Here is a 27,829-nt window from a genome sequence, read left to right on the forward strand (position 1 = left end):
ACCCTGTCTCCACCAATCTCTTGATCTCTTAGAACACGTAGAACAACAGGACCTGCTCATGTTCCCTTAAACTTATAGACATTCATTGCTCACATTCCCCTTCATCTGCCCCTGTAAGCCCTTTTGTTCCCATCACAAGGCTGCAATGGCCCAAGGGATGGCCTCTGGACATAGGGCTCCTTGTTAAACTGGTGGTGACTGGAGATGAGTGGAAGGGGATCTTAGTGCTGGACCTTAGTTCTTCCCAGCATGTTCATGTAAATTAAATCTGGAAGAGCATCACTAGGAAGGTTTTTTAGGAATAGATTTTAATCTCAGTTTTCCTTCTCACAGCAGACAAAGGATTTGCTGCTGGGAAGGCTATTCAACAGACCACTCTGCCTTGGAGAGGCCATAACCAAACCAATGAAGAGATCTGTTGACTGCTGCTTTCTGCCTACTCTGGAGAAGTGAGTAGAGATTTATTTCCTATGCCTGTGAGACTGCAGTGAAAAAAAAAAAAAAAAGATGGTTTTCCTTCAAAGGTTAGTAAGAAACAAAATATTTTTCCAAGCAAATTTGAAAGGCTCTTTCTGTCATCACTGCTGACACTTCCATTCAAAACCCTGTATTTGCACTCCATTCTTGCATTGTCTACACACATTGTGGTGGAGCGAGACAGGTTCAAGGGAATTGAACTAAAACTAACATTTTGCTCTAGCTGCACAGTAGTATTTTGCATAAGAAAGTGTTGACCTGCCACATGGTTCTTCACATTTACATAGCAAAAATACAGAATATGTTAATTGATGGAAAATAACTCGTTTTTCTTGAACCCTTATAAATATAGTCTTGGAAAAGACTTGATTCAAAATTTAGTCTTTGAGGGGTTTTCTGTGATAATCCAATAAACCCTTAAACTTCCTTTCTAAATTATGCCTTATTGTAAAAGTTTCAGTATTTATACAGGAGCTGACTCCACAAGGTGGAGTGTCCAGGTATTTGTCCAGTGTTTGCATGGCTTTCGTAATTTTTAAGATACACAATACCTTTCCTAATGCAACGTTTATTTCCTTCAAGTATCTGTAGACTGTTGTCATGTACCAGTTCAGTTTCGGCTTAGTTCATCTCCTGTGAAAATTCTTCTCAATGTTTCTCAAGAGTCAAATACACCAGTTCCATTTTCTACTGTATTTAGCAGTGTTTTCTGGTGCCTGGTACTGAATGTAGTATTCTCAGTGTGACCTTGTAGGAATTACATAAAGACATTAAAAGCATTAAGATATTACTAAGAATGCTGCACAAATTTAGATATCATTTTGGGTAGTTCCATGGAAGTTTCAAGCTTAGTTCTGTAGTGCTTAGTGATGAGGTAACTTGTAGCTTCATCAGAGGCAGAGAGTAGCTCTCGCATGGAGAGACTGGAGCCAAAGGAGGGATGCCCCTGCCCTGCACACTAAGGAGGGCCTAGTAAGCATAGGAAAATAGGAAAGATTGAGGAGACTGTCATGATTTTGTCTCTACTCCTGGAAGAGAGAATTATGAACCTTTTTGTGGCATTGGTCAGTAAACTAAGCTGTGACATTCTCAAAAGAGGCTGATGACAGTAGTTCTGCTCGTTTCCTTTAGCCCTTAATCCAATGGTTAGAGCATTCAGCACACCTTTCTCCAACAGACTGGATTTCATTATTTCCTATTATAGTCACCTGAGCACAATGCTTCTAAACTCTTAGGGAATCTAGCACTTGCAGTCAAGTGCAACTGGAGCATGAGTTTATAACTCTTGTAAGAATAGACTTTGATTGTCTGGAAGAAAAAAATACACATTTTTTAATTCCTTTTCCTTGCTGTTCTTCACTTTATATTTGCTACAAATAGTGAACTGCAGATATGATAACGTTCTCCTCTTCAGAAAATAAGTGTTATAATCACAGAAGCAGGGTTATGGCTGCTCTTTAAATTCTCCCCTTAGGATAGAGGAAAAAGTTGGGCTGACTCAGAACTTGTCAGTTTTAGTGGGTTTCATCTTTATCTCAAAGGGGAGTTCTTGTTAAATTATAAGGTCACATACAAGAACCGGAAACCTGTGAATACAATTTGAGCATTAAAAGTAGATGCTAAAAGTCTGAAGACAGAAGGAAATTACAGAGAGGCCTTAAAATGAAACAAAATGATTGCTAAACATTGATATATATTCTAACAGTGAGTAAAAAGTATTTACAACAGTAAATGTTGATTTGCCTGTTTGGTTGTCCTGCAGCCCAGGTGTACTGTGCACAGATGATGTCCAGGTTTGTGCTGGAAGCCATGGGAACTCCTGCTTTAACTGCACCATGGTGCCTGGCTCTGTTTTTCCTTAATTCCAAAATACTTTTTTCCAGAAATTTGTCTTTAGGAAAAATATAAAATGGCAGAAATGTTCAAATACAAACCTGCACATGGAGAATGGTTAGTTCCATTTGGTGGTTGAAAATGCTTTTTTTCCATGTTAATCTAGGACAGCTTTTAAGAAAGGGCCAGAGTCTACCTTTCTGTAGAGTATTAAAAACAATTACTTTCTATAGCTGTTTGGATTTTAGGTCAATCTATTGTCCAAAAACCTGCTATATGCTTCAATGTATTTTTTTTCAAATACAGTATTTTAAAACACAAAAATTCCCTTTTTGCTGGTCAGTGCAGAATGCACCAAGAATCTGCCAATTTCCTTTCGTGTTTGATCTTTGCTTCCTTGATCATTTCCGTAATCTTTATCACTTCAGCTGTCTGTGCCTCCACTTGTAGCATTGACCTTGACGTTTTGTAATAGATGTCTCACATGGCCTTTGCTCTTTCCTGTTCTCTCCCTTAATTTCCTTGGTTATCCACACTAGTGGTTTTCTTCTTTTATAGCCTATTTCCCGGTGATGTGTTCTTTCCTTGGACTCCCATTTAATTAAAGCTGTACTGTCAACTTGAAAATCACTTTTCCATCTGAAAATGTTGTGACCTTTCTTGTTGTAAGAATCCCTTGAGATTACTGTAGCTAAAAGACAGAGCAGACTGGGGAGGGGGTTGCCTTCATTTTTTTCATTTTGCTTAACAACTTGCGTAACATTCCAGCATTATTTGAGTGTCTGGTGGTTTTGGCACCTCAGAGGGTTCTGCCACTGTCTGTTTGTGGAAGGAGGTGAGAAATGACCCCTATGTCCTCCCTTCATTTCCCCTGTGGCTTTTCAGGAACATGTGATTTCAGATCTAGTCAGTACTGAATGAATTAAGCTGTGTTACAAGGCTGCTTTAAAGGAAAATTAAACTCAAGACCTCTTGCTCCCCCAGTCATTAGGGAAGGACCAGGATGTGGGTGGGAATTCTGAGGTGTTTTTATTAAAGCTTTCATGATTTCTTAAAATAGAACTATTTCTGTTTGTTCTCTTTTTTTTCCCTGCTCTGCACTTCTGTACTAATCACAGAGCAAATTACAGCCCAAGTGTTGAATGACAAAAAGTTCTGTTAGTTTCTAAGTATTCTCCATTAATAGTAGTATCTCTTACTTCAGCCAATGCACCTATACTCACATCATACAAAAGACAGTGTTTGATACTTCAAACCCATTTGAAAATAGATACTGAAAAGAGCAGCAATAGCCTATGTCTTATTATGAATATGGAGATATTTGTGGGTTAGTGTGAGACAGAGATATAAAATGCAGAACAGATTTAGGAAATGTGGAGATGATTTATATCTCCAGGTGAGTTATGGCCTTCACAAATTAGGAGGCAGGAAAGATGAACCACAGCTACATCACAATTTTAACATAATTGAACACGTAATTGATCCACTCAAATTCACAAGGCTCTTTATTATTTTTTTTAACAATACTGTATTGCTGGTGGTGAATACATATTGAGTTATAACACTTAAGATCACTTTGCAAGGGTTAAGACAGGGAAGAGGTTCGGAGTATGGGGTCATCTCTTTGTATGAAGGGAAAAATAAAATGTCCTTAATGGATTTTTAGGGGTTTTTTTAAGTTTTATATGGCTCATCAACATCTCGCTTACAAGACTCAGTTATGTATTTTCCTCTGTCTTCCTCAAAGCTAATGAATTTTAAAGGTTTTTACACAACAGGGTATAAGGGTTTGTGAGAACCTACTACATCAGAAAATCTGTGTTCCACAGACATTTTAGCCACTTGGTTATCACAGGAAAGGACAATTTCTCCACGCTAGTAGTATGATTTAAATTGCTTATGTTTTTCAGTGGGTATTTAGTCAATTTAAGTCATGTTTATCAATATTTTCTGATAGACTGCAATGACAGATTTTGGCAAAAAAACATTTATGACAGTACCTTACACACTTGCCCCCAGTATAGGTTTTATTCCTTATAATAGAAGAATAAATGCTGTCTGGCCACATCTCAGAGCTTCCTAAGTCTATTACACTGAAAAATACTACAGTAAATAGACATTAATTTACTAAGCTCTGGAAAGTAACGGCTTCCTCAGTGTGTGGGTGAATTCATTAATAAAGGTACTTGGTTAAGGTTAGATGTTTGTCTGCCAGAGAGATTTATCAGTGCTTTGCCTCATGCACTGTCATAGCCCTCGGCTATGATCAAGATGGTATTGCCTGGCAGTATTTGTTTTTAGTCTGAAAGTGCTATGTCAAACATTTAAAAATTTAAAAAAATAATTAAAAAAATGCAAGCTTATTTCATGTTTAGCTTAAACACATTTTCATATTTCCTATAAATCTGACACGCAGAATTCAATTAATATATTCATAAAAAATATTCCCGGAATCCAGCATCCAGATCAAATCAATAGTTCGGTAAAATTTTTATCCTGCTTTTAACTAAAACATTTTTAACAGAAAGCACAGAGCCTGTTGGACTCAGGGGAGTGTGAATACAGAGAGCTGGCATGTGAAAGGAAAAACTACCCAAAACCGAAGCTGTTCTGACGATATGCTCTGAAGGATGTTCAGTTCAGGTGACTTGCTTACATGCAAAATATACTTTCAGTGACAAACCTGTGATGGTTTCCACTGATGAGTTCTTATTACAGTTTTATTTTGCAAATTTGGTAACGTGTACTACCAAAAATACCTCTTACTACATGGAGTCCTTCTGTGGAGTCCTTCTGAAGTCTTCCACAATGCTCAAGATCTAATAATAAATGTCTATTAGACAGAACTCTAGCTGAACAGAATTTTCACTGGCTGCAGTGTAATGGGGGAATGGGCACTAGATGGAAGGAATAAGATGGAGTTTTCTTCCCTACGATGAATGGTAACATCGGATATCCTCATGACTAGGAAAAGGAGGCAAATTTTAGTCCTTCACAGAAGAATTTACACAAACATCGTATTTTAACATGTTCTCTTTTTTCACATAAACATTTAGCTGTTTCTCTCTGATTAAAATGAAATATATTAGCTTAGATAAGCTACTGAGAGAAACGGAGTAAGGTTTTTTTAAGCCTTAGAAAGAGCAACAGTTGCTGAAGAGCTTATTTAAGAAAACATCAAAAGTAGAATATACATCTTTACAGATTCTAAAAATCCCTACAATTTTCTTTTAAAGATTGAAAGAAAATTATTTTATTCCTGAGGAATTTCCAGAGCACTCTGATGTCCTCCACAGTCCTGACAGTATTTGACTATCTGCAGCATTTTGAAAGGATTTGCAGAGCAAAAGTTTCATTACCTGTTTCACAATCTCTGGCACAGATATTTGGTACCAGTATTTTCTGAGGCTAGTGGGGAACACTATTTTGATGTTGTTAAAGATTCTGATCAAGTTTGCAGTAAAGCACCATCAAACACTGGTGTTAAAATCCTGATTTTCTTTGCACTGCTGTTAAGATGTATTTATAGGAACTCGGACATATTGTAGATGTGAATAGAAACAACTAGGGAAAATGACGAGCAAGTTATTTGTCTCTTTAATGGAAAAACTATCTGAATTAACAGCGTACCATTTGCTTAATAAAGCTCATAGTCTAAGCATCTTGCTTGGATATTCATCTGCTTCTAGCTGCCCAGACAGCAGCCAAAGCAGTTTCTGCCTCTTCAGTTGCCAAAGAGCTTATGCCCTTTTCTGTTTGAGTCCCTCAAAATGGTATTCATGCTTTTTTGTTCCCAGGTTAAATTACACTGAGAATATTGTAAGGCTCATTTTCAGTTTTCAGTTCAGCAGCATTTTAAGAACAGCAATATTGTCACGTTAGAATGGAAGAACATAAATACCATTTCTGTATTCAATGCAGGTTTCTGGTTTTAGTCCCTCTTGTCTTTCAAATCTGCCTCGTCATGCTCTGCTGTTGTAACTGAGGTGAGCTGAGGCATTTGACATAACCCTTTACAGGTGTTTTAGCAGTTGGAAGACCAGCTCATTGGCAGGATGTAATTCAGCATTTTCTTTCTCTCTTGATCCTTGAAGATTACTAACCTGCACAACACAGAGCTCAGCCTCCTAAGTATCATTTAGTTGTATTCATGGTGCACTTAATACAGTGAGGTGTGAAGGCCATACTATGATTTTGCCTTCAGTCAAATTTAGTGAAATTTAAATCAGGGGAAACATCACAATGACAAATGGCTTGGGCAAGGGTCAGTTTTGTCCAAGTGCACTAATATGATTTTAATTTTTTATTAATTTGTCTTTTCATGCACCATATGAATAAAAAGTAACTTCAGTGAATTCACTGGATTGTCACAATTGCAAAAAAAACCCACAACAGCAACACAAACATTTTCTTACTAAGTACCTTAGCATTTTGAACACCACCCACTAGAAAACAAAATGCATATGCACATACCCAAGGGCACGCATTCAGTCTTTCCATTTCTAATGATAATGGAGGGAGTAAAAATATTCTAGCTATTGTAGAATGCCTGGAACCTTAATGTGTAAGGTATAACAAAGTAAAATGAGTCTTCTTCCCTGGTCGTTTTGCAAGTAAATTAATTTAGACTATTGCTTTATATGAATTAGCATGATGATAACTTAGGTTAAATAGACTTCCCAGCTTTTCTACCCAAAGTTATGACAGGAACAGTTCCTTGTAAATCTCATTGTCTTAATCAGATTCTACTGTAGTGTGCTCAGGTGGGGGAACAAACAACAGTAAAACAAGCATTTACATGCAGGTCTGGTTTAGTGATTGGCATCTTTATGATAACTTGGTGCTCTTTCTGCTTATCCGAATCAAATGAAATTACTTGGAAGTTCAAAGTAAATGTTTAAGATCTACTAGTCCTTGAAAAGCAGTAAGATGGAGATGTTGCAGTACTTGTTCGTGAAACTATTCAGGAACTGAATTACAGACACTTTCATGGCCACATCCCATCCGTATATAATTTACGGATGCAAGTTATCTCCCTGACTCTCCAACATCCTGTACAACTGCTTCCTTTTTTAACAAAAACAACTAGATCTTTTAACAGATTCCTGTAATAATTTAAATAGAGTCCTGATCTAGCAATAAAACTAAGATGGGAAACTGAAGACTAATTCTTCTAAGTTAACATATTATATTATATTAATCTGAAGTGTCTATTTTCTGCTATCTGATGTAGGTGGAAATTTGCAGCAAAATTATACTTTAATATAGGCTAATACAACCAATTAAAAAAATTTTGGGGATTACAGTTTGCTTCCCAGGGGAGAATGTTGATGCCACAAACAAAGTTTTGTAGAAAAAAAAATTATAAGCAATAAATCTCCTAAATAAATTATTAAAATATGAACTGGATTACAGCAAAATAATGTTTCATTAAACTGTAGTGGACTATACTCCTCATCTTTGAATTTGTTCCAACCTCCTTGATAGAGGGTTCATTATTTGAATTCCATCTTGACTGGTTCAGGCAAAAATACCAGAAAAATAAAACTGTATCAGAAAAGTTAAAACAGTGCTTGTGATGCATAGGTTACCTGAATCCTTCATAGCAAAATCTTCCAACATAGAAGTAATCCTTTTTATTTTCTATGTAAGTCTCAAGACTCGCTTTGTTAATGCTGTAATACAGATTTATCTGCTTTTTCTTACTTTTCTGAATCTCTTTACTAAATCTATTCTATTCTATGTTTTTAGGTAGTAAAGATGCTCCTTCAGCCTTACTGACAGCAAAGGCTTTGGTGAAGTATTTTTTTAATATAAAGATCATGATTTCCCAGGGTACACATGGGTTCATTACTAATGGCAAGAACAAGATCTTGAAACCTATGCTGGCTGAATGACAGGACAGCTCAGTGAAAGGAAACATAGGCTATTACAGAAAATGGGACAGGATAGTAACATTAAAATATATGTCACATAAATGCAAGTCTTTTAGATTTAGGAGCTGATTTCTTATTTAAATATCTGAATTTAATGAAATTCAATGAAATTTATTTATCATATTCTGTCAAATTATTTTTTTCATTTATATTTACTTCTTCCACAGTGATAACACTACTCACCTCACCACAGAATGGCAGCTAGTGATGAACCAACTCTGCATGCATCACTGTATTTGGCTAAGGAGCAACTGAGTAATGTTTATTGTGTTCAACAAGCTATGCAATTTCTAGCCCAGTGCTGTTGAGATTAAGTTGCTACAGTATCATAAACTATCCCAATAATGACAATATATAGGTGACAATAAGGGTAGATATTATGTCACTTTGCAAAATTACAATTTCGGAATATAACTCTAACTGTGAAAAATTGCATCATAATGTCTATTAGGGGCTCAACTCTGTACTGCCTCCTGAATTCTATATATGCGTGCAGAGCAGGTGTACAAATGCTACCAAATAAACATGAGTACAAGTACCTAACAGAAGAAATTCTAAATATAATCCATAGACTAAGTTCACACAGTTAATTCAGTCACTCCTTTGTGCTTGCATCCTGACTCACGGACCCCCCAAAGCCATTATTACTTACGAGTCCGTTTCCTAGTACCTGCTGTGGTCTGCTTGGAAGCTTTCCTGAGAGGAAAAGCCAGTGAAAGCTGAGCCTTTCTTGCTGACGGTGAGCTCCATGTCTGGATTCCAAGCACTGCTGTCTGGACAAAGGTGACCTGTGCTAAGATCATGCAGATCACGCAATCATAGAACTATTCAGGTTGGAAAAGACCCTTGGGATCACCGAGTCCAACCATCATCCTTACTGAACAAAGTTCTCCCCTAAAACATATCCACCAACACCACATCCAAATGACCCCTAAACATATACAGGAATGGCGATTCAGCCACCTCCCTGGGCAATCTATTCCAGTGTTTAACCACTTTTTCTGTGAAAAAAATGTTCCTAATGTCCAGACTAAACCTCCCCTGTTGCAGCTTGAAGCCATTCCTTCTTGTTCTATTGCTAATTACATGTGAGAAGAGACCAGCACGAACCTCTCTATGATGTCCTTTCAGATAGTGAACAACAGTATTAGTTTTTACTTGCACTGACTTTGTACTGGAATAGATTAGTAGCACCTTCATGGTCAATTACTGTAGACAAGTAGTTCCAGAAGTTCTTCCTAGCTGAGGCAAAGTACCCAGTTTGTACTTCCATAATAAATTATTCAGTGGACAGGACATCTAATTCTGCTGTAAAATTTTGACAATTGCAGCTGTGCAAGGACTGTCTGAAGTAGGGCTATTGCTTAAGCTGAGTGGACATACATTTAGGAGGCCTCTGGAATAATCTTGGAAACAATATGAAATTGAGGTATTTCCCCCTAGATTCCCCAAGAGCTCTTTAGGATCAGTATACTTAAGAAACAAAAATCAAAAAACTTATTATCAATGTCCATAAGTACAGGTAGACTTCAAAATGGGTAAGGAAACAATTTTGCTAAGAAAGTGTGGCCCACTTTGGTATTACAGTGCACTGTTAGTTTTCTGAGATTTAGCCGGATTTCTACTGTTTCCTGCAACTAGTCCCTTTGGAAATACCGTAAGAAACTTCCTTTAGTGACTGTTTAGGATGATGATAACCAAATGCCACAGGCTACAATTTAGCTGCAGTTGATTTTGCCTTTCAATATAATGTAGCCAATCCAAACTGACTCAGCCCCAGGAAATCTCTGTATTCTAATTACCTACTTCAGATGTGTTTGAATTCCAGGATTCACTTCTTCCTTGTTTTTGATGCAAGATCTAGTCTGAGTTTTTCTCAGTGCAAGATGCAACAGAGGAAGAATAATGGTCACTTACACAATGTATTTCCATCTTCTGATTCCAGCATTACCCAGTCTCTCTCAGTGACTTAGGAGAGCACGTTACAAGAACACAGTTGGGCAAATTAGAATATACTTTGTTCTCTATGAATTCTGATCTCCAAATACTTATAATCTTAAGTTCGAGCCACATTTAACGTGAAGAAATTATACAGCATCACTTACACTTCACATTTGGAAGTTTTCCAAGAACTCTTTCTTGCAAATTTAATTTAAAAAAATATTTTTCTGTTTTGGTTTTGAAAATACCAAGTTTCATTACAAGTTCTATCTTCCATATCCTTTTCCTCTGAAAATTATTTTAAATCTGTTCTCACAGAGAAATCATCAAATACCCTTTTGATTTTCTTCACAATGTATTCTTTCTTGCTTTAAGTCTTATGCACTATCTGGTCAAAGCAATGGACAAGCAATGCTGGGCAAATTCCACTTAGCCTGAGACTATTTGTCTTATCTTCAAACTGGCTCAAAAAATGCAAGGCTTTGAAGTGCCATAGCAGTAAAACTGCGAAATCAGTACAAAGCCTAAACTAGATTGTAATATCTTGTTACTATGTAGTGTGAAGAAGAAATTATATCAGAAATAATTTAATCAGCTAAGTAAGAATTATTGAAAATTAGGACACTTTGCTTAATTTACAAAGTTTCTGATTCATTTATTACAAGAAGTTCATAAAAATACCTCAAGTGGACATTACTGAAATAATATGCATATAAGATCTGATTTTCTCCAAGTAACTGTATCTGAAAAGTCCTGTACAACTTTTTATTTGCAGATAATAGAAAAATCACACTTGGTGGGACTGAAATATTGTCTCATTATCTTCTATGTGGAAGGTCAGTGTAGCATTCCCATGTCATCGGTGCGATTTAAATTATGTTTTCATATCAACCTATTGACCCTTTCCTGTTTTCTAACGTATTAGTTATTCCGAAATTTAAAAACTAGTAATGTAAGGTTTATTCAGTCACATGGATTTTTAAAAAGCTAGTTAACATATTTATGAGAATTATCTAGAAAAATTCCATCAGCATTGAAAAAGCAGGGAGTAAGACTCTCTTGTGGGTAAGCCACTAATTGGATGGAACTTTCTAAATCTGACTGCAATTTCTGCTGCCATCAGCAGCATCCTGAGCGTAGGCCTATGTTTTTATTTAGGGAATTAGATGTATGAATGACTTAGGTCTGGGTCTACACACTGACATTCCTCATTTTGTTTATCTGTAAAATGGTGCTGTTGCTTGTTTTGCTTTCTACATAAAGATTTAAAACCAAAGTTTATCAGACTTCCAATGCAGTTAGATGCCAGGTGATGGAGATAGTGCCTGGACTCCTGAAACTTTATTACTAATACTTTAATTCCACCATGGGCTGGACTGTAATACAATTTTTTAAAATTATGAGATCATACACGTATGCAGAAAAATGGTTGTGCAATAGTTATCTGTGCTTTAATCTGATTTCATAAAAATACATAAAGCAATATAATATACTCTCACATACTTTGACTAGAGATTATTTTAATGTTTTAACTGTTTGGTGGTTATCATCCCTTTTACTCCTTCCTCTCTAATTCCATGTGAAACAGTATTTTAAGTATAGTGTTGATTTTCCAGCACAGATCCAAATGTTTTTTTTCCAGAACTGTATCAAAATCACCCTAAAGATGGGGAAAAATATATTTTACACATTATATATATAAAAACCCCTATACATTCTTCCTTCTCCCCTATAAAAAGAATGAGATTAAGAAGCATTTTGTATGTTCACAAAACACCTGTAAAGAATGCATGTTTTAAAGGGGAGTAAATTAAAATTCACAATTTTCAGTTTACTGTATCTTTGGGATAATCTAATTCAGGTGAGGAGAAATCACCAATAAATTGGAGCTTATGCCATAAATGTTTCTGTCATTCACATCTACTTCACATTGTCACTACTATGAGTTGAATATATAGGTAGGTTAAGAGAAATACTCTACAGTGCATGAGGATCCTTTATTAGTGCTTTGCATGCATTCAGGTAGACACGGGAACTCTCTTTTTATATATGCATTTGCTAAGAGTTTAAGTGATGAACAAAAATGAGGTAGAGCTAATACAATTATCTGTTTTATTACTTGGGGTTAGCCAGCTGGAAAACAGGCTATACTGCCTTAATCTGTTTTGCTATTTAAGTGTATCAGCACAATGTTCTCAAAGTTCTCTGTGGATTATAGCTTTTATGTAACAGAAAATGCATCAGATAGCTGGTAGCTGAGTGAGAGATGGCATGCTGATTAGCAATTAAGTCTTCTGAGGTGCTCAGCAGTTTCAAAGTTCACTGACAGCAAAAGATAGGTTCTGGGCCAAAAAAAAAAGGAAGTACTGGAGGTTGGAGCTGCCTGCTGTGAAATCCTGGTAACTTTGGAAGATGAAGAGTGATGGAGGAGGGGAGAACTTAGGAGTGATTTTTCTCAGGAGCAAATACCACTGCCTTTGAGACACTGGACTAAGTAAGTACTAACAGATGTACATGATAGCTGAGGTGAATTTATGATTAGCAGAGGGTGCTTTAGGAGGTGGTTCAATCTATACTAATGCCTGGTGTCTCAGTTTCTGTCATTGGCTGGAAAAAAACAGCAACCCCAGGAAAGCAGCTGAGTTTAATATTATGGTAATGGTGGAGATTATATTTGATGAGGAACACAAGGATGGATGCAATCATCAACCTCAGAGTCTTTTCTCAACAACTACAAGTCTCCGTAGCAGAGAAAAAAGGTTGTAAATTCACTGGCTTGTGTCACACAGGGGCACAGGAGATGGGATCTGCCTCCTTTCTCAGACTTTATGACAAAGTGTAGCTTTAACTGCTCTGAAACTGAGGGACTGTTTTTCATAGTAACTGCAAAGGCATATACTGATGTAAATCCATTTGGCTTGATTCCATCCTCGACCTAAATGAAAGTACACTGCAGTCAAGTAACTTACCTCTGGATAAAAAAGTAGAGTTAGATCATAGTCAAGTCCCTGGCCTGCTATTACTGTTCTTTTTTCTCCCTTTTGATTTTGGATGGTTAAAAAGAGAGGAAATTGGCCTGCTTTCCCACGGTGTTGTCTCCTATGCAGTCAAATGGACTTGTGCAGAGGTATTGCACAAAATTCCAACAAATAATCACTTTGTACTTGGAAAATATCTAATAGGCATCTCAGGATTCATATTTAACTGGCAAAAAAAATATTTTTTATCTGCAGTAGAAATTCTGTAGTGCATGCCTTTATCCTAGGATTAAAAATCTCTGCAGGAAGATGAAACAAGATTTTCCTCCTTCAGTTTAATTTGTTGAAACCCCATTACTTCATATCGCATAAGGCCTGTTGACCCACTCTGAGGGTCCTCAAAGTCTTTTTACATTACTTCTTAAAAAGACTGTAGGTCCATCCTGAGCAGTGCTGCATTTCATCCTAGTGATGCAGTGTTCCGCCTTCTTTGCTCTGTGGCTTATTTTGCAGCAAGAGTAATATAAAATATGATTGGGTAATAAGAATATTACCAACAGCTACTTCAAGAGATCAGCTACATTATTCATGAGACTTTGTGCATAAAGTAGGATCCTATACCAGAAATAAAATAGTGAAATATGAGATAGGAAAACCCAAGTTACTCGTTTTTTTTCTTTTCTGGCAGGAATAAGGAAAAATAAAGCAGGAAAGGAAAAAAAACCACCAAACACCACAAAAAAAACCCCAAACACCACAAAACAACACAAACCCCACCAAACAACAACAACAACAAAAACCAACACAAAAAAAACCCACCACAAAACAAAAAAAAAACCCTAGATCCAGTGTCTTTCCTTTAAACCTACTTGTGTATGGTATCTTTTCAAGAAAATGTTTCTTTCCATCCAGCTCAAATACTGCAGGTTGCACATCTGACTGCAGCATTTCTGCTCTACTCCTATCCATACATTGTCCTTTAAAGAAAGGAATGTATCTTGAGGCAGTCTTTTTTAACAACAAAAGTCTCCTTGATCTGTCATTGCAGGTGGGGTTGAGAAAAGGCTCAGCTATATTAAGTGTGGTGAGAAAACCTTTATGTCCCTCACAAGATTTAGATTTAGTGCTTGTGCAATTCCTTTGCATGTTTTAAAATGTATTAAAAGGGAAATAAAAGAGAAATTTTAATGCTAACCTTCAGATCATTTTTCCCCACACTAAAAAAAAAAAAAAAAAAAAAAGGCACGTTAAATTAATACAAGATTGTCTGTGTTGGTGAGACAAATGCTGATATGAAATAAATATAAAATAAATATAATCATACATTTTCACTGAAAGAATGAAGTGTGTATGATAGATGTCTATTAACAGATATTTTAAGCTGACTCCAGAAAATGCTTAGATTCTGAATTCTGTTGATATCTTCTTTTACTGGCAGTTTTGCCTGCATTTTCATTGCTGGCAATGGCCATTTAAGTGGAGAAATGCAACTGCCAGCATGAAAGGATTATTTTTCTAATCTTCCTTAAAGCTTCCCCCCAGGCATTCTAGCAGTATGAGGTTGTTGGTAGGAGACAAGTTAAATAAACATAAATCCTGTTTTCTGGAGCTGTGATTTGGCATTGCATGGCATTCTACATTCATATGGAAGGGTATTTACTAGAACAGTTTTTATTCATTCTCTCATTCTGTCCCTTAAATCTAAGACCCAAAAGAAATAATGTTTTCCTGCCACTGCCCTGGTAAATATGGCTTTTATTACAGGAGATTCACACAGCTTTCAAATACAATTAGACTCATGCCATCCTGCTGTGGCATACATTAAAATTTAGAAAATCAATCTTACAGAATTACCTGCTTCTTCTGCCATCAAATTTCTTCCTTTTATTAAAGATTTCTCCAACCTAATTTTTTTTCTGTTTTCCTACAGGGTTGTTTTTTTTGGGGGAAAGGGAAAATCTGGAAACACAGAAAATATATTCAGAGGCAGTGCTGTAAATAGTACAGTATGTTCCATCTGAGATAACAGAGATTAGCCACTGGTTAATAAATGATAAAATAATTTCCAGGGCCCTGAACTAAGTGGCAAAAGAACCCACAAGGCAAATACTTTTTTGTGTAGACATTTTAGAAAAACAAAACAAAATTCCACATCCCTACAGCCCCACTTTAGCTATTCTGCATGTGCTTTGGAGATATATGTTTCATTAAGTAGATGAAGCCACTGTCCCAAAGAGACATGGGTGCTACCTCTCTAGATCCCTAACTCATTAACCAGAGGAGACCTTTTCTAGCTGCCTTAGGAAAAGACTAGACATATTGGAGAACAAAAGGACACAGTGATTCCTGAGGGCTGGTGTTGGGGTGAGATATAAACTCTGTGTCTTCACAGTGGTATGACTGGGACTGACCTGTTCATATGCCAACTCTGGGATGAGGGAGCTTAGCATCTACCTTTGCCTCTGCTTTTCCACATTTCAGCATGGGTGCCATGTACCCTGAGGCTTGTACCTGGCTGCTTTGTTCTTCAGATGATCCAGGCTTGCAAAATGAAATCCCACCAAATCTGAGAAAAGCAAAAGGTATTTGATGATTCAACACTTTTCTATTTGTAACAAAACTTTCCAAATGGTACAGAAGTTTAGCTTTGGTTGTCTATTATGTTGTTTTCTCTTCTGCATTTTGAATGCTTAATTCATTTTAACTTGTGTTGTTGAGACATTCTTGTATTGAGACCATCCTGTTTACACATACACTTAATTTGTCCCTGCAGCTATAGCCCTAAAATCTTTTTTAGCTCTGGCTGTATTTCAGGAGCAGGTTGCATACACTTGCTCACCAACATTTAGTGTCATATTTGCTTTAAAGAATTATCTGTTTTAAGAGTGTACAGAAACTATTTATATATTTTGTGTTATTTTTTTCAGCATACGGAGTCTTAACTGAATGTATTGGGTTGGAATTGTGTTAATTTTTCTCTTCTGCCTTGTTATCTTATGATGCTGTGGTTTGTATTACATCTTCACCAGTTCTTCATCCAGTTTATTCAATTTCCAAGAAGAGTGCACCTGGAAATAATCATCCTTTTTCCCCTCTTTGATACCTGTGCTTTTTTGCCAGTGACTCACTCAGCCACTCTTCCTTTTCTGAACACGTAGTTTTGATGGAAATGCTAAGGTAGTGAGTCTGCTTTAATGACTAATGCATTAAAAATCACAGACTGGATGCATTAGAAAGGAGTTGAGAGCTTGCCCCCCAAAAGCTTTTGAAACACCACCTGATATATAGTTTAGCCTTTAAGACTGTGACTGTGGTGTCATGTATTAGGAACCCCTTTCATACCCTGAGGGAGCTAGTTTGTGTCCCTTTTCCAGAGGTACAACAATATCACAGAATTTGGCTGCTTACACACTCTACAAGGCAAGTGGGTGGGCAGGTAAGAATAGGCAGGAAAAAGACTGCAGCCTTATTTTCTTCTTCTTCCCTCCAAAATGGTCTTTTGTTTCTGGTTTGGAAGGATGATTATTTACTGTTTTATTTTGCTCAGGTATGGATAGACAGTCAAAATGGACCTTTTGCCAGAATTTTGAACTGGTTGTTTTTTAAGTCATTTACTCGTCAATGGTGCTTTTTTCCAGCTGAACTCATGGTACTCCATCTAACGGTTCTCCAGTTTTTGTTTATGCTTTATTTATACCAGGTCCTCTCCAGAGCCTGTGGGAGCAATCCTTACCAAGGGATTATTTTCCTGTTTCAGGTTGGAAAAGCTCAAGGCTGTTACAAAGGTGTAAGAACCAGCAGGGTGTGCACAGCAGGGCTCCAGACTTGCTTTGCACAGGGCAGTCCCTCTGGTAGCAAGGCTTTCTGTGTGAAATGCTCCTCCTAGAGTTACTCCCATAAAGAGGAAGGATCTGACCCATGTATATTAGAGTTGGAAGGACCTCTGGAGTCATCAACTTAACCTCTACAATGTAAGTAGATGTGATCCTCAAGGATGAACATTTGCCTTGAAACCAGTAACCCTTTCTTCCATATCACCTCTCTCTTCTCTCATTTTGTACATTTAACCTACATTTTTCCCTTCAGTAACTCTGAGCTACTACTATACCTCACCTGCTTTGCCTATGCTGCCAACAGTCCCCCCACAGGATCCCCACCTTCTTTTTATTAATTCCACTTAAATACTCACAGCCTGTTATCATGCCATCTTTTTTCTCTAGACAGGGCAAATTCAACAGTTGTATTTCTTGCCTAACCACTCTTCTACAGTAGTTCTCTTCTGAACTTTGAGGAGGTTTTGTTTTTTTGGTTTTTTTTGTTTGTTTGTTTGCTGGCTGCCCTAATTGAGCCTTCTTTTTTCTTTAAAATTACCATGTTTTCCTAGTAGGGAGTGCTCAGAGCAGTGCAGATGCAGCCTTACCAGCCAGGACTGTGTAAAACACGGTTTCAATTCCATGTATAATACCTTTCTTCATGTAGCCACAAGGACAGTAATCAATGAGATAGCAGAAAACACTGAATTTTACAGAAGTAAAAATCCCTGAGCACTGTGGAAGCTGGTGAAAAAATATTTAGGACAGAAAGATTAAGAATTTCATAGAATTATGTAGTATCTTCTCAGTAATCCAAAGGTAGATATCCACCTATAGAACTGTACTTCTTTTTTAGAAAAAAAAATATAAAATCTTTTTTTAACAAACAAACAAACAAACAAACATAGAAGCTATGTTTAAAGTTCTTTTTTTCTTGTGTTCTCCACAAACCACTGTGGGCCAAGATCTATTACTGATTATCAGCCCATCTTGAGTACATGCAATGCTTTGCCCCCTGGTGTGCAGGGCACCCAGCTCATGCCACCATGCAGTTCAATACCCAGAATGTGCCTCATCTTACCTGGTTCACGCATCACCTTCTAAGTCACAGCATTTACTGAGTGCAGGTGAAAAAACAGTGTCACAACAAGGTGTGGTTTGAGAGAATCAGCACCAATTTTGGTTTTGAGCTAAGGGCATATTGGTAGTAATATAGAGCAACATATAGCCTTTTCTTAATTGCTTTTAAATGGAGGAGATGGAAGGGCTGGCTTATGTATATATTATGTGTTTGCTCCCACTTTAATTGCAAATAATTTTTAAGAACATGTACTCAAGATTGTCTGAAACACGTATATGATACCCCATCATATTTCTCTCTCAATACATTGTCAAAAAATATTCACTTAAAAACAAAACTTTAATTAAAGGTATCTATCTATAAGCATCTTTGTTCATATCATTACTCCATGTTGCCACCTTCAGGCCAAAGTGTGTCAAAGCATTTAAGGAGATGATTTCCACACAGACTTAAAATTTTTAAAACCATGCTGGTGCTTTTTTTCTGATAGTTGGGAGAGGGAGGGCAGGCAGTGGTGGCACTGTGAATTTTGGGAAATTAAATTCCTTGAGCTTAAGGAAAGAAAAGTAGAGAGGAAGAAAGCACCAGTTAGTTAACCCACAGTGTCTGGTATAACAGTTTATCTGAGAGAATTAGAATTATGCTTGTTGGGTCTTCTGCAGTTTACTTTTCTGTTGCCTTGTCTCTTGCAAAAGTTATCCCATGCTTTCTCCTTTATTCTCTGGAAGGATAAAGATTCTTTCTAAAATGAATGGATTTGGCTTGGTTGAAATTCAGATCAAATTGAAACCTGAATTTATAAGAAATTCACTAAATTAAGGAGAGAGAATCAATTCTGCTCGAAAAGGAACTTATGTGATAGTAATCTACAGCCAAAGTGTGAAAGCTATGCTGTTGTACCAAACATTTGAGTCTCTCTTTAAGGGTTCAGTGAAAAAAACTGATAAATAAAAGTAATCTTTCTAGGTAGGTACTTGCATTACAGAACATTCACTTTGTCCATGGTCCTGCCTCTGCTGGTTTCTTCCAGTGCTAAGTGGGGAGACTGCTCCGTGGCAGTGAGTTATTGATTAACTGATGGCAGGATCCCATTTCCTGTGTATTGAAAGCCAAATCTTTTTGAAATATTGCATTTCACAAGCAGTGCCTTCCACCCAGAGAAAAATGTCATGCTGTTCAGTAAAAATAATGGCAAACAATCCATTTGGACTGAGGCATAACACTTCACTTCCTGCTTAAATGGCTTTGCACTGTTGCACTGAAGAGCTGGCACATTGCTCCCCACAGGTGGCTGCATTTCAGCGCTGGGTGAAGTCACTATTTCATCTTTTGGACACAGTGAGTACTGAACATAACATAGGGTGTCTCTATTTCCACAGGCCATTAACCTTCCAAAACATATTCCTCTGAGGCTAAACTGTGCAGTACTTCGATTCTCAGAAATGTCTCTATTCAGAAACAACACACTGAGAATGAATTAAGTCCACCTGCAACAAATGGTAAGCAAATGTTGGAGCTAACCAAGGGCTTAAACAGCTTTCTGAACTTAGTCCTTCTCAAAAGTAACATTTTTACTTTAGCAACCTTGAGCAAAACCTCTTCATCCATTTTTTAATAAGGAGACAATGGCAATAAAATACATAACCTTACTGAACTTCTGTCTGTAAAAGCATTTTAAAATATGGCATTCCGTCAGTAGAATTGTCAGAGGACTTAAAAAACCCAGCACAAGTTCAAGAGAATTGAAAGCTGAGATCTCCAAAAGAACACGGCAGGTCTGCCAAGACTTACCAGCATCCCTGACATAAAAACCTTAGCTTGCTTCTGGGGAAATACAGACCTCATCCAGCTGACGACAGAGCCACCTAAACAAATCTTTTAAATTCTCTGTTGTCTGAAGGTAGTATTTGCTTAACAGGGCAGATGGAAAGGACTGTTCTCAATGAGTAGCCAGGCTGCTTCTTTAACCACAGGCACTTCAGCAGGCACTTCAGGCACTTCAAGAGTGAGTACAATCTCAAGTGAACTTGGAGGTAGAAGCTTTATCAAGGAAAGGAGGAGTTATGTGGGTATGTTACAGGTGGACTAAACAAGATTCTATATATGCCATGCCTATAAAGTATTGCACAAATCTTGCAGAGAAAGGTAATAGCTAAGCATTCGGTACCTCATTTTCATTCCCCCTGTCATTTAGAAAATCTGGCTGGAGATATTCTGTGCATTTGTAAAATAGAGAATTGTAAGAAAAAAGGGAAGGCTGCAGAAGTGGGTGGTTAGTCAGAAATACTTTCTACAGTGGAAGGAAGAAAAAAAAGTGAAATTAGATACTAAAGGGAGGAAAGTACATCCAACAATAATTCAGCTTTCAGTCACTGGCAAAGGGAGTTTAGCAGTCCAAACAACTGATTCTGAAATATTTAATCTGTAGGATCTGTGGAATTACATATAGGAAGACATGTCTTGACTGTTTTCTCAAATTAATTTGATTGAAATCTGTGCATTGTATTACATGGATTTATTCTGATTAGGCTTAAATCTAAATGTCTTTCTGCCCAAGCAAGATTCAGAAACATAATAGCATTTATTTTTTTTCTTTTTTTAATGCCATGGGTAAGTATGCAAGTTGCAAAGTAAGGACAAAGAAGCGTATTTTCCTAGATCCTTGGGTAGTTCAGTCAAAGATGGCTGAGTTCAGAGGCACTGCCTGTGGGTAGGAGCAGAGTCGGCATTGCAGCAGATCACTTTTGGTGGTGGCACTGTCAAGCCCACTGGCAGTGGCAATTCTTGCTTGGCATTTCTGTAGCTCAGAGCAGGGGAGTATGCCCTGCATAAAGAGGTGCACACCACATACTGAGTCACTCTGTCCACTTACGGGTCTGACCACTCCAAAGCAACCCAACATGTGTGGTGCACTTTCTTCCCAGGTTTCCCCAATGGAAGACATCAGAGCTTTTGCAGGGTACGAGGAGCATTTTACTCTCTTCAACAAGCTGTCTTGCATTTAACTTCCTCCTTGCCATCTTCAAGCATACTTGGGCCTCAGTTGACCTTCTCATGTTAATCTGGTAATTCTTCTGGGACTGTGGCTCAGTGAACTGCAAAGCAGGAGTTCTGCTAAATTAAACTACAGTCTGTGGGTGAGTTAACTCAAGTTTTAGTGTTGAGAGGTACTGTGGCTTCACGGAGTTGTCACATACTGGAAGTGCTATTGCTTTGTCTTCTCAGCCTTAAACCCTTCATTGTAATCTAACAGTATATGAGTCCAGACTTCTTCCATAATGTTGATTTTCTATTACCCAAGAATCAAATAGCATCTTCTCAGGAAAGAAACACAAAGTCTTTGATTTCTCTAGTAAGAAGATAATCATGCTAGGAAATGCTGCAAATTATTGTAAGCCTCATATTGGGGTATTAAACTGAAAAGCCCACAGATATTCCTCAGTTATTTCACCCTTGCTGGTTAAACACCACAGGCTATTTTATTTTGCTGTAGAACCAAAGAGAATTTACCATGTTTCTCTTGTATGGATAAACCATGAAGATACTGGTAAGTCATTTCTAAGTAAAAATTTGTAAAGTCACCCTGAAACCAATTGGTGATCTCAGAATTATTTAAGCATTCTTTTCAAAATTAGTATTTGGTATCAAAAGTATTGTTTCCCACATGATAAATCCTTTTAAATATCCTGTGCAGTGTATATGGTAACTGCTGGAAGCTGTCTCTTTTTATAGTTGCTTGAAATACACATTGTAAAATTAAAAATAATTCAAAGCGTATTCTGCTTCTGAGTTCACAGAGTTTCTGTAAGACTGCAGGGTTTCTGTGGTTTTCTTCTCATACTCTCAGTAATTTCTGGACTCTGGAAAACTTTGCATTTTCATCTTATCCTTAACAGAAAGACATCATAACAGCTGAGTGAACCCTGTTATATTCTTCAGTTCTAACCTGGACTCAAAACTTATTGTCAATAAGCTGTGACGCCTTGTATGCTGTATTTCATGTATTTCATGAAACCTCAGCTGCTGAAATGACATGCAGAATTAAACTCATCTAACTTACACTGCCTGTAAATGAAAGCATCTGTTTTAAGCTGCTTTCCTAATGGCCTGTTTGGTGGAGTTCCAGGACAAGGTAAGGTGCAAGTCTCTTTCTGGAGATGCTTGTCTCTCTTTTACCACTAACAGAAAGGGACTTTGGCTGGCATGCTCAGCCTAAACATTATTTCTGCCCTTTCTGAAACTCAAATCTCTGGGTTCTTTATGTTGGGCTTCTGTATCTCTTTGCATAATTTCTGTTGCCTCTAAGCAGAATAGGGCATTGCTTGTTGTTTCTCTTTGCAGTTTCTTTTAAGACTAGCATTATGTTTAATGTCTTCTATTCCCTCTGTTTCCTACCTACTTCACATTTAAGTGAAGGTGAGGCTGTGAAGGTACAGACCTTCACCCATTTTGAGTTCCAGTGCTCTGCACCCCATTGGTACTGGGGCTCTCACCTGCCTCCCAGGTGAGCAAGTACAATCCATTTGTTCAGTGCAGAGGTTTCTCTGGAGCCACCTGACTGCTTTTTCTGAGACCAAGAAAAAGTAACAGGTACCTTCTCAAGGAAATTGTCAGCAGAGCTCACAGGAAAGGCCCAAGAAGTATTTCAGATACAAATATTCTATAATCCAGACAAGTACCTCTTGATTTAAGAGATATGGAGAAAGAAAAAAAAAAAAAGTAGCCCTATTAACTTAGCTGTTTCTAGGCTGTGGAATGTCAGTTATTAATAGTTTGGCCCTGGATAGTTAGACAACAAAATTCTCGTTAACTCCTGGTAGGAATCCATTCTTTGCATGGTCTCAATTTCCTGTATTTCACAGAGAAGGTGAATCAAACTTGTGATTAATTTTATTGTCTGTAAGCCCTTGCAAGTCATAGGGATAAAATAAAATTACAACCAAGTCTAATGATGGATGTGGATCAAGATGTTTTTCTCTCTGTCATTATATGGAGTGTTATGAAAAGGTTTTCTTCTATTGCTAGTTTAGGAAAGAATAGGCAAGTTGAAAAATAGAACAGAAAATAAAGGCAAAGTTATAGTCTGCGGCAGGGGGAGAGAGACCATTTCAGCTCTTCCCAAGTTGCTAGAAAATATCTTTGGTTTTCTCATAATCAACTTTCATTCCCCCTACTCCCAGCTAATGTTAAAATATTTGCTGAGGCTGTTGCCTAAAACCACAGCAGCTAAACTGCTTTAGCATGGGGGGAATTTGCAACAGTATTCTTATTATTTGTGGCCAGGGACTGGAAAGGACTGTGCAGACTTATGCAAGAGGCATATGTAACAGGCTAAATGGTGAAACAAAAAGGAAAAGAAAGGATATCACTCATGGACATGCCTGAGAATTAACACAATCATTTCCTCTGAAGAAATTCTGTCATATTGTGAAAATACATGTTTGGACCATTTTAAACTTTCTATTATTTACTCAATAGACTATAACAGCTCTGAAGCTTACTGCAGTTTTCATTAAATAGGCCAGCTCTTTATTTTTGTTCTATCATGTAAATATGCATTTGAGCAATTCTAAAAAGGCATATTTTACTCAATGGATCATAGTGGCTCCTCTGGAGCCTGTTACGTTTTATGGTACTTTGCAGTATGTTGCAGTTCCAGTGTTAATATGGGCATACCCTCTCCATGGCATGCTCTTTCAGTATGTTCTAAGGACTGATTCCCTTCTAACCACTCAGGTGCCTGCATGGAAAGGGACATTGCTCCAAGCAGTATTATATTGTGCCAAGCTTGTGTCTCTCTCTAAAAAAAGAGATCTGCCTTCTGGAGGTGAGCAGGTCAGTGAGAACAAATGCCACTGTCCAAATTTTAAAGGAGGATCATATAGTTGAACTAACACGAAAAAAACCACAACTTCCTCCAATCCAGTCGTAGCCCCTGCATGCTTGCTTGAAAATCTTAGTTTCTGGGTAAACCTCTGAATGTCTCGATTACATGATCTTATGCACAAAGAATGAACTGTCTATTAAAAAGCACAGACACTTGTTTGCACTGATTCTTGTCAGCATCCCCCTGCAGAGGATCTGTGTGTTTCTAGTGATCCAAAAGGGAAAGTGGAGGAGCAAACTGGAGCATCCTATGAAAGCCTGAGAGGCAAGGGTTTACTTCTCAAACCTTAAGGATCTCTCCAGGTTCTATAAGGGAGGAGCTCTTCTGTAAACAGCAGTCACTCCAGACTACAAGGGTTTTCACCTATACTTGCCTTTCCCACAGAATGACAAAACCTGAGCTTGGATCATTTGCCTTAGACTCTGTAACAGGACAAGGATCCTTTATTAGCTATGAAAATACATTCTCTGTTAAAAGGGGAGCCAGAATCTCAGTGCATATTAGCTCTATGACTGAAAATACTGTATCTTGTCATCTCTGCTCCTTCCCTTAGTTTAATGAAATAAAATTGATTAATTATTGGATCTTTCAAAGCTGCTGGCATTGCTAAGACATTAACACCAGTAAGAGAGGAGTGTATATATGCAAATTTTACTCCCATAATTAAAATCAGGAGCTCTTGATTACACTGCTGAGCCCCAGAGCTTCAATATGTAAACAAAGGTTACATGCTTAGAAAGGGAAATTGAGCCCTAAGTCATGCCTTTGTGATAGAATTCTGTTACTTCTTAGTCTGCTGATAATGTGAAGCCCACTGCCAAATTAAATTCCATATTCCTAGATTCGAGTGCATGCTGTTTCAGGAGCACACTTTGTGGTAATTTTGTTTAGGTTTGGGATTGTCTTGTTTTAATTTTGTATTTGCTTCTCGGATTTGGCACTCTCTTGCTTTCTGGTTGATATGAATAAAGCAATTAAGAGCAGGTGTAGCTTGAAGAATATGATGGAGCATCTAGAAAAAGTGATTAACAGGAAAAATAAACTGTAGGTTATAATTTGTTTCTTAACTGTCTTCCAGTCTGTGGCCTTGGTCCTTTGAAATTCTGCTGCATCCAGAAGTCATGAGAATTTCACTGCTAAACCTGCGAATATGATTTGGTAAGACATTGTCTCTTGTAACCAGCTTTCTCAAAATGCTTGTTCCTGAGCTTGTACAGTAAGTTTCAGATCCCTGCCCTCCAGCTATGTTCATACACCCGTTCTTGATAAATTGGATCATTTAAATGATCTGGTCACAAGAAAAACAGAAAACTCAACAGAGCACCCCAGTATTGTGTGCTTTCTCTAAACCAGTTAATTTGAATTATCTCATTCATAGCACAGTTCCACCAACAGTGCTGGCCTGACTGGGAGCCCTCATGGGAGCCATGGAAAAAACAGCCAGGAAGGGGTAAGCTGAAAAGCAAGATTTTCTTTTACTAGATACAGCAATGCCATGAGCATATTTTGCAGATGGACTTTCTCTGATAAAGACAGTAGTGTTACATTTGTTTTTCTAAGCATAAAATAGTGCAGCAGTGCAGACAGACTTTCCTTACAAACATATCTTATTGAGCTGTCAAGTTTCCTTTTTGATCAGCCAGTTATCTCCCAGTCTTGGAATAGATATGGGAATTAAAAGGACACAAGATACTTATACTGGTATAGCTCCCACAAACCTACATCTTCCCTAAGCATTTCCTTAAAAAGCTGCGTGTATTGTGCAAAATAGGTGTGATACTTCTATGCTGTTATATTACACTTGCCTTGCAAAGCAGAAGTGAGTGTACATGGTATTAGCCAGTAGAGAAAAAGACTGTTCTTTTTGGTATGAAGCTCTGAGATTTTCTGTCTGTGGTGCGATGTGCCCTCTTCACGTTTTAAAAATTAATATTGCAGGGACATTTTTTCGACATGTATCTTAATTTTAACAGTTTGAGGTCTTTTCTGCATACTGTCTGACTATCGGCTTTTGCTGGTATGAAAGATATGTAGCAAAACTTAGTATCTGCACAGGTGATCCCCCAGAAATAGCAAAGGCTGATGCCAATACGCCACATTTTCAGCTTTTAAATTCCTCTAACTCATTTAACTTAGGGATGTAATTCAAGCTGATTCTCCACACATAATCAATTGGGAGCCACTAACTATAGAAGAACATTTGTAAAATGAATTGCCACAAACATCACAGGTCTGCCGAAGGCATAGCTGGCAGGACCTAAGTTCAAGGCAGATCACAGCTACCCAGGTGCCTATTAGAGTACAGCCTTGGGTTTGCCATTTATTGCCATTAAGACAATTTTGATCAAACCCCATAGAATCAAAGTGTGTCTTCACCAACTCCACACAGACCCCAGAGTCAATACACAAACTGCCATACTTTGATCCATGACACAGACTTCACATCGCCTGCAAAATCAATCTCTGCATTTTGTCTTAATTGTGCATGGCACTTAGTACATAGCTAAAGTAATTCCGCCGAAGTAATTCCCAAACGAGATTATTAATGGAAAGCAATGCATTTCCTAAAGATAAGCTAGAATCCAAACAAAAAGGGCAAGACTGTTATCAAGATAAAGTATATTCTTTTGTCAATTCCTGCACACGCTGCATTAACATTAATGACAGTTTCAGCCACACACGTGTATCTCTCATTAACACTAATGGGCAATACATGCACGTAGATCTCTGGTTAACACTGATGGGAATTACAAGTATGTGCAACACTCATTAGCATTAATGAGGGTTTTCTTGTGGATATCTAATGATCATTAATGGGAGTTACATGCATGTGTGTATCCTATTAACATTAGTGGCACGTGCATCTCATTAATATTGGTGGGAAATACAGGAAGTCATCTCTCTCATTAATATTAGTAGGAGTGATGCACACACTGCAAGGAGAAAGTTATTCCTGACATATCCTCCATGAGGAAAGTTTGAGCTGTCAATCATTATATTATCACGCAACTTCAGTTTGTACTGTTGATGAATTATCCAAAGTCATCATGACCTTGGTCATGAGCACAGGTTTCCCTCCCACCTGAATTAAGTATTTCTGAGAAAGCCAAAACATTCTTTAATTCTTTCATCTTCGTAATTTTTTAAGCGAAAGTATTTCTGAATTGCTGCTATTTCAAAGAAAAAGTCTGTATATGCTTTCACAGCATAGGGGTGGCACACAACAGCTGCGGAGTTACTGCACATAGGCACACAAAATTTATTACAAGTTCTTGTGATCTTATCTCCATTTTGCATCATGCACTAATGCAGTATTGTGTTAAACTCTGACATGGTTCCTGATGAATGTAGCAGAGACTAAAGGCCATAACTTCCCTTAGGAGTAAAAAAAAGGTATGAATTTATTACAGTACGGAACCTTTGTATCCTTCCAGAAAAAGGGATTAAACTTTAGTGCCCCTTTCAAAAACGCATTCTCAGGCCTGCCAAACTGTTTCCATGGGCTTTTCTACAGGACTGTATTTGAGATCTCCCTTTGAACTTTGCATTGTGTCAGCACAGTGCTTAGGGTTTCACATGGTGGGGCAGCTGAGTGGTCTGCTCCTGGAGATGACTTCCCTCTCTCTCCTCCATGGGGCATCACTGCTTGGGTGGGTGCTGAACAGCTAGGAAGAACCTGCATCTCAGTACCACAAGGACACATGGTGTCTGTGTGGTGTGAACAGGGATGAGAAGACAGGCCTAAGATATTGATCTCCCTATCAAGTTACATATATGAGGACAGGGCAATAAAGCTCTGGCCTGGGAATCAAGTGATTTGCAACCAGTTCTCACCTTCATATGTCATTGTAGGATAAATTCCTCTTTCTCTGGATACACCTACC

General features: G+C 37.7%; 1 long non-coding RNA gene across 1 annotated transcript; it reads left to right on the top strand.

The window, feature by feature from the left end:
* Window positions 1–401: 401 nt before the first annotated feature.
* LOC127387394 (uncharacterized) lies at window positions 402–25,389 on the top strand. The gene is made up of 5 exons (XR_007890120.1): window positions 402–449; window positions 16,923–17,136; window positions 19,438–19,557; window positions 25,024–25,103; window positions 25,324–25,389. It is a non-coding gene; the product is annotated as an uncharacterized LOC127387394 (long non-coding RNA).
* The last annotated feature ends 2,440 nt before the right edge of the window (window positions 25,390–27,829 follow it).

This window comes from Apus apus, chromosome 7 (assembly GCF_020740795.1).
Source record: "Apus apus isolate bApuApu2 chromosome 7, bApuApu2.pri.cur, whole genome shotgun sequence".
Lineage (NCBI taxonomy): Eukaryota > Metazoa > Chordata > Aves > Apodiformes > Apodidae > Apus > Apus apus.